Genomic DNA, 7,315 nt, shown 5'->3' on the forward strand with positions numbered 1-7,315 from the left:
TGTTATTTTAATATTAAGGCCACAGGCTCTGATGGTAGCAAATATATTTGAATTAATCAGAAACTTAAAGTAAAATTTCTAAAATAAAAAGGGCCATAATGTTGTCAAAATTTAAATCAGAGTTGTTTTTCGTGTTGTAGACTTTCATAGTAAGTAAGTATTTTAAATTCCAAGTAAATAGCTTTTATAGATAGTAACAGAGATATTTTACTTTATAAAGTTTTAACCAATGCCAGTGCTGGGGTGAGAGCAGTGCCTCTACTTTTTCTCTGAAAAGTCAGTATAACAAGAGCTGTCACTAATGGTGACAAATGCCCCCGCAGCGGTTTGACCTTTGACCTGGTGACCTTGACCTTTGACGTGGTGATCCCAAAGTCAATAGGGGTCGTGTACTCAATAAGTACTATTAGCATGTGAAGTTTGAAGGTCCTGGGTGCAGTGGTTTGCGAGTAAAGTCCCTTCATGCAAAAAGTTAGCATTGGCCCCTGTGACCTTGACTTTGACGTGGTGACCCCAAAGTTAGTAGGGGTCGTATACTCAATAAGTACTATCAGCATGTGAAGTTTGAAGGTCCTGGGTGAAGTGGTTTGCGAGTAAAGTGCCTTCATGCAAAAAGTTAACATTGGCCCTTGTTTGCCAATTTTGAATAATAACACATTTTCATTTTTTAACAAATCAAGGCATTCATCTGTTTCTTGGATCAAGTTTGATAATACCTCTAAGCAAAGTCATGTCAGGTTTAACGAATTCACCTTAGATATTTTTTCTCTGATCTAATGACAGACATCCATGAAGACAAACAAGTCCAAAACAATTTCCCTCCCCTTTTAAACAAAAGCTTAAAAAAGTCGAGCTTAAAATTCAAGTTTACTGCTTAGTGTGTCCTTATATGTAGCTATTGACAAATAGGGGATTGCTAAACAGAGATAATTTGTAAATCATTCAAGCAATTATGATTGTTTTGCAGCTAGGAATTTCCTGTTAATTAGATCATGTAAACAATATATTGTGAAACAGATGTACAATGATTATTTCAATACTTTATTTTGTATCATAGCCAAACTAATGCTGATTACTTTTTTTAATTTGCTATATTTATAACAAAAAGCAGTTAGCAAACCCAAAATTGTGAACCACTGAATTTAAATATAAAACATAATGGCACTTTGACACAAATAGTGGGTATGTGCTCTCCAAAAAATAGGCATTTATACAATCTTTGTATAAGTGTAACAACTATCACAGGTAAGTAATAAATCATTTGTTAGAAGAACCTAATTAACAGATAAGTAACAGTACCTGCTTTATACATGTCATGAAACTGATATATGTATACACATATTATATGATCCTGTCTTAGGAATAAACAGAAGACAGGTTAAAGATATTTAGGAAATGATTTATAGCAAGAGTGTTTTAACACTATTTATGCACCATGGGCGGTTATACGTCAGACGTAATTATTTCAGGAGGGCGCAGCCCGAGTGAAATTATTTGTACGACATATTACCGCCCGATTGTATAATTAGTGTTAAAACACGGTTTTGGTATAAATTATTTCGATTCTAATATGACCTTAATTTAAAACAGCATATAAAATATAGTGGCGCTCTTTCTTGGTCGCAACAAAAACATTAGCATTAGAACTAATGAAACAGGGCCGCTTGTGTCTGAGGGTGATTCTAGCTAACTAGAAGAGGTATTGCATAGAAGTCTCAGAAATGGGGTCAACAATGGTAAACTGTGAAATCATTAATATTCATGGGGGATTAATTTTGGTGGATTTCGTTGTTCAATCAATCAAGAACATTTAATTCCCCAATAACAAGTAAAATTCCCATTAATTTTATGTTCAACACATGAAATCCATGAATATATATCCCTAGGACATGGCGGTTTTGACCAAAACCCAAAAATTGCAGGCCCACAAAATTAATTATTTTACAGTAGTTTGCCAATTTTGCTTTAATGCACACCAGCACATTTTTATAGAAATACGTAACATATACTGATATATCTGAGTAAATGCTCAGTTGAAACCAAAACATATCTATCAGCATCATTTATTGTCATAAAGTAAGATGTGCAAGTATGTAGACCAAGTTATTCCGGTACCAGTGTAACTTAACAGGGAGCGCAATATTCTTCCGCTGAAGAACGAGTGCATATTTCCCGATGCAAAGATAATAACCTTATTACATACCCATCTACACGTATAAATATTATGTAAATATCATAAAAATGTTCAATAGCCTGAATAGGATTGACAATACTGAACTAAATAGGAATAAGAGTCCAACAACCACACTGAATTACGTCACGCACCCGATATGCAATTCATGCGTCAGTTTATTGAGAAATATTGACATTTCCGGTACCAGTGTAACTTAACAGGGAATAAAAACGAGTACGTAATAACTGTATGTTATTTTCTACATTTTTAATTTCAACCGCATTTGGTCTTTATGTAAAATATGGAATAACGATAACTGTAACAGTTATTCCAGGTAAAGATTAATTTTTTCAAAAACAAAAATAATCCCAGCACAGAACAAGAGCTGTCGGATGAGAGCGCGCTTGTCTATTCGAAGAATTGTTTAAAGAATGGGGTCCAAATATTATCACAGATTTTCAGACAAAAGAAATAAAAATAGATTACACAAACAATGTTCCTGTATTTGTGAATTTCGATAAGTCTTGCTCTAAATGGCAATGTGTGACCATAATGGTAATGAAATGTTAAAAGTTTCAAAGTCACATATCAAACAGTTTAAACAAAATATGGTTTGGTATGAGAAACTTAACTTATTTCTATGTCAAAAAAGGGCTAAACTGAGTTAAAGTCCTTGGCCTAGTTAGCAGTCCCCATTGCATACACAAGTTTTTTCTTTGATTTAAGCAGTTGACCTAGTTTTTGACCCCAGATGACCCATATTTGAACTTGACCTTAATTTCATCTAGACAAACACTGTGATCAAATTTCACAAAGATCCATTGTAATATACAGTCACTATTGCATACAAAAGGTATTTCTTTGACTGGACCTGCTTACCTAGTTTTTGACCCCTGATGACTCATTTTAAATTTGGACTTACAATTAATCGAGGCTATCATTTTGACCAAATGTCATGAAGATCAAATGAAAAATACAGCTTCTATCGCATACACACGCTAAATGTCGACAGACAGACAACAGACAGACGTTGGACATCGAGCGATCGCAATAACTCACCTGAGCAGCAATAGGTGGCCTTGCTTGTTTTCAGGATATAAAACATTTTATTACCTCCATTTCATACATTTGAACTTTTAATATTTATGTAGACATTCAATTAATGTCGCATTTTTTTACTCTTGTACGCACTCGTTATGTCTCATGGAAAAATTTAAAGATTTAAACCATGAAAACCATTGGAAGTTATGTATTTCAAATGCCTGAGACATTGTATGTTGCTTTCAATTGTTTCAGCAATCATCTGATAAAACATTATCGCTTATTAAGCTACTCATAGGCCTATCTATGACATTACAATCGAATTGTTTAAAATACCTATAAATATCTACTGATAAAGTGTTCAATTCACTGTGAGTCTGCTAAATTATTAGCACTTATAATTTTACATACATGTGCTTGTAAGATCAAAGTGAATGCGCCCAAAAATGTGCATTGGCAACTCCCGGATACGTCTTTAAGATTGATGTTTCAGTTTGTACAGAGCATTTATAAGATTTATTATGTAAAAAAATTATCTATATGTCATTATAGATGCAGATGGCAATAGCTGGCTCTCGGGTAACTGTCTTGGCTCAAATTCAGTACAGCCTCTGTACCACCATAAAAGTAACCGCTGAACCAGACACTTCCATATGCATTTACAATTACTGAATGAGTGACAGATTCATGGTATTTCATACAGTCATACATGTATATTAATTACTGTGATAAATTTCTTTGTCCAATGTTTTTTCATGACAATTTTTCTGCTCTATTTCTTATAAGATTATTTTCTTTGTAGCTTTTATTACAATATTAAAAGTGTGACATATGAAACTTTTGTTTTTGGTCTTTTTTTTGTTCCCTACCCAAAGTCATATTATCTTTTTTCCTAATTACCTTGAAAACACAACACTGCACATGAAACAGATTCAATCTCCTCCAACATATTGACATTTATTATAGCCATAAAACAATATGTATCCCATTCTAGAAGTAAGAACGAATATGCAGAAACAAAAGCTATAACTGGCGATGAATGTACCCCCCCCCCCCCCCCCCACCACCCCCAACCATTGAAAACAGTACGTTGCAATTTGACATACAATTGCACAATTATGTGGACTGTATGTATATAGTATAATAACAAGAAAGAAAGTCCCATAACTCTGCTGAATATTTTTCCGACAGAACTTAACATGTACCATGCACAACTAGGTTTGGTACTGATCACTTGTGTGAAGTTTCCGTAAATTGTGTGCAATGAATCGGGATATTAGGAGCACACAAGGTTCGCACAATTACACTTGGTAATGATCACTCCTGTAAAGTTGCATCCAAATCCAGCCAGCAGTTTGACTTGGGAAACCCGGACAAGATTTTCCTATCTTTACCTCTGTTGGCCATTTTGTGCAGCATAGGTAAACATGCCGGTGAAACATACAACTAGGCTTGGTACTGATCATTATCCAGCCAGCAGTTTGACCTGTGGAAGACGGACAGGAGTTTTCTATATTTAGCTCTGGTGGCCATTTTGTGCAGCCAAGCTGAACATGCAGGTGATATGCACAACAAGGTTGGTACTGATCACTTATGTGAAGTTTTATCAAAATCCAGCCAGCAATTTAACCTGTGAAAGCCTGAAAAGCTAAATGTGGACAGACAGACAGGAAAGGCAAAAACAATGTCTCATCTGCCTATGGGGCGGGTGGGGGGGAGACATAATAACTGTTTGGTATTCAAAATGGGTGACTTCTGTTAGTTACAATGTATGTCATCTGCATATCTGTGCAGTCTGATCATGATCTGCAATGTTCACTATTCAGCCAGTAATAGAGGATATTACATGAGTGTCTTTTCATACTGAATTTATTAAACGAGTTGATTAAAATAATAAAATGCGAGGCTCTTTTTGTTACATGTTAACCTTTCCTGTCAAAAGATAAAAAATTCTACTTTCTTTACCTATAAAAAAAGTCAATTTGACCAACGTCTCCTACACTATAAACGACGTCGACGTCAAAGCTTTATTACACTAGTGTATTGTCATTTTTATTTAAAGCCTTTATTACACTACCGCGATGTCAAACATTTGATAAGCAGCCCTTTTAACAATAAATGGTATTGTTCAAAATGAAACATAAAGAAGTTCATTGTAGAAGGTCAGTGTTCACATCTTCTAAGTTGCTGTTATTGTTGGCATCAAACATTTTCCCAACGTGTCTTTCAATATTCTCTAAACTTGCTCGTATTTTTCTGAACTGGACCAGTTTCTCCCTCTCAATTTCGATAAGTGTGTTGGTGCACCCACACCTGTCATCAACTTTACCTGTGGAAGAAAGTAATATTCATTAACATGTTATTGTTACTGAACATGATCAATTAGAATGTATTTATGATTTCGAAAAGTTCTGAAGTAATTACAAATAACTGTTGTTCAGAAAATATACTTTATATACAACACAGATATAAATTACATAATAAAGCATAAGGATAGTTTAGAACCTGAATCCTGTCACGTAAAAAATGTTGTCTCTATAGCATTAACAAGATTTTCCATGACTTGATGTAGTTACATTGCCATTAAACCCATGACTCAATTTTAATATCCTCCTTAGAATTCAGGCAAACATTCTGACCAAGTTCCATCAACATCATCTGTAGTGTTAATTAAATTGTTAACAATATTCAATGGACAATCACAATATTTGACTTTCATCACATTCTGTGCATATGAGGTTATAATTAACATTGAGGAGTAAAGTGTGTTGGATGTTTTGATATACTGAAATAGCCTCACCTTTCTTTTTGGGTTTTGTCATACTTTCTTCTTCGGTTGTATCATATGTGGTTGTATCATATGTGCTTGTAGCTGTAAATTGTAGAAGAAATCATATTCAGAGTTTTTTAAATTTATTTATTCACTATATTCTCATGTATTCAGGGCCTCCTATGACATACACCAATGTAGCATCATGCTATAAATTCCTAAAAAATGGCGACATATTTATGGAAGTGGCTACAATAATTTTATTCAAATGTGGCTGAATTTTTGCAATTCTGCTTCAATTTGGCAGTGGATACAACTTTCTAAGGCCCAGTGGAGGACCTGATATTTAATTAATTTAGTTAAGGCCTGCACCAAATGAGAGCATTAATTCCAATCTATTTGGCCAATGAAGTTACATATCAAAATGATTTTATGTTCTGTAACATGTGCATATCAGTTAACAGTTTTATCAACCTACAACTGTCATAACATACTCAGAGTGAAAATAATAATTATAATACTGTTGTGTTGTTAAAATTCTTTATCATGCTTGATCACTTTCATATTGTCTGTATGACACCAAATATGTGTCTGTGATAGAAGTTCTGCCATGCTGTAATGAAAATTTAAACTCATTTGTCATAGTTGAATTCTTCAAGTCCTTACAAATGAAGTTATTTATTTAAATGTAGGTAACTCTCTTACATGTGTTTCGAATGATGGTATTGTTGATAACTTTCGCAACCATAACTTCCGTAGCTGAAACATAAAACATTGAAGAATCTTCTAGTAAAGATTTATGATCTTGTAAACATTGAAATTGTCAGAAAAATGGAATTACATTTCCCGAGCTTTCTTATATTATAGTCTGTCCTACCTAATTTTGGACCTCCGATAATTTATTGATACTGTATATAAATTTTTCCAAAATAGCAGTGTTAATAGCAGAAGGTTAATATCTCTAGGCACCTTTTTAATTACTTTGGAGAAACACCTAAAATGAAGTTAACAACAGCTGTCCGTAACACAGTCAATGCTCGACTATTCTAAATATTGTCCCAGAAGCAGGTAAAATATTACCCAAGATATTAAAATATCTAAACAGTTTCAATCCAGAACCTGCATTGCTAAACTTTAACCAGAAGTTTTAAGTTCAAAAGGGGACATAATTTGAGCAAAATGCAGGTCAGACTTATGGGACTTCATGCGATCAACTAGTTTTTTAACCCCAAAATCACATGTGAAGTTTCAACTTAATATCTGCATTTGTTCTGCAGATAGTTACTTGCAGGCAAAATTTAACGATTATTTTCTAAGTCAAAAAGGGGACA

This window comes from Mercenaria mercenaria, chromosome 2, assembly GCF_021730395.1.
Source record: "Mercenaria mercenaria strain notata chromosome 2, MADL_Memer_1, whole genome shotgun sequence".
NCBI classification, from domain to species: domain Eukaryota; kingdom Metazoa; phylum Mollusca; class Bivalvia; order Venerida; family Veneridae; genus Mercenaria; species Mercenaria mercenaria.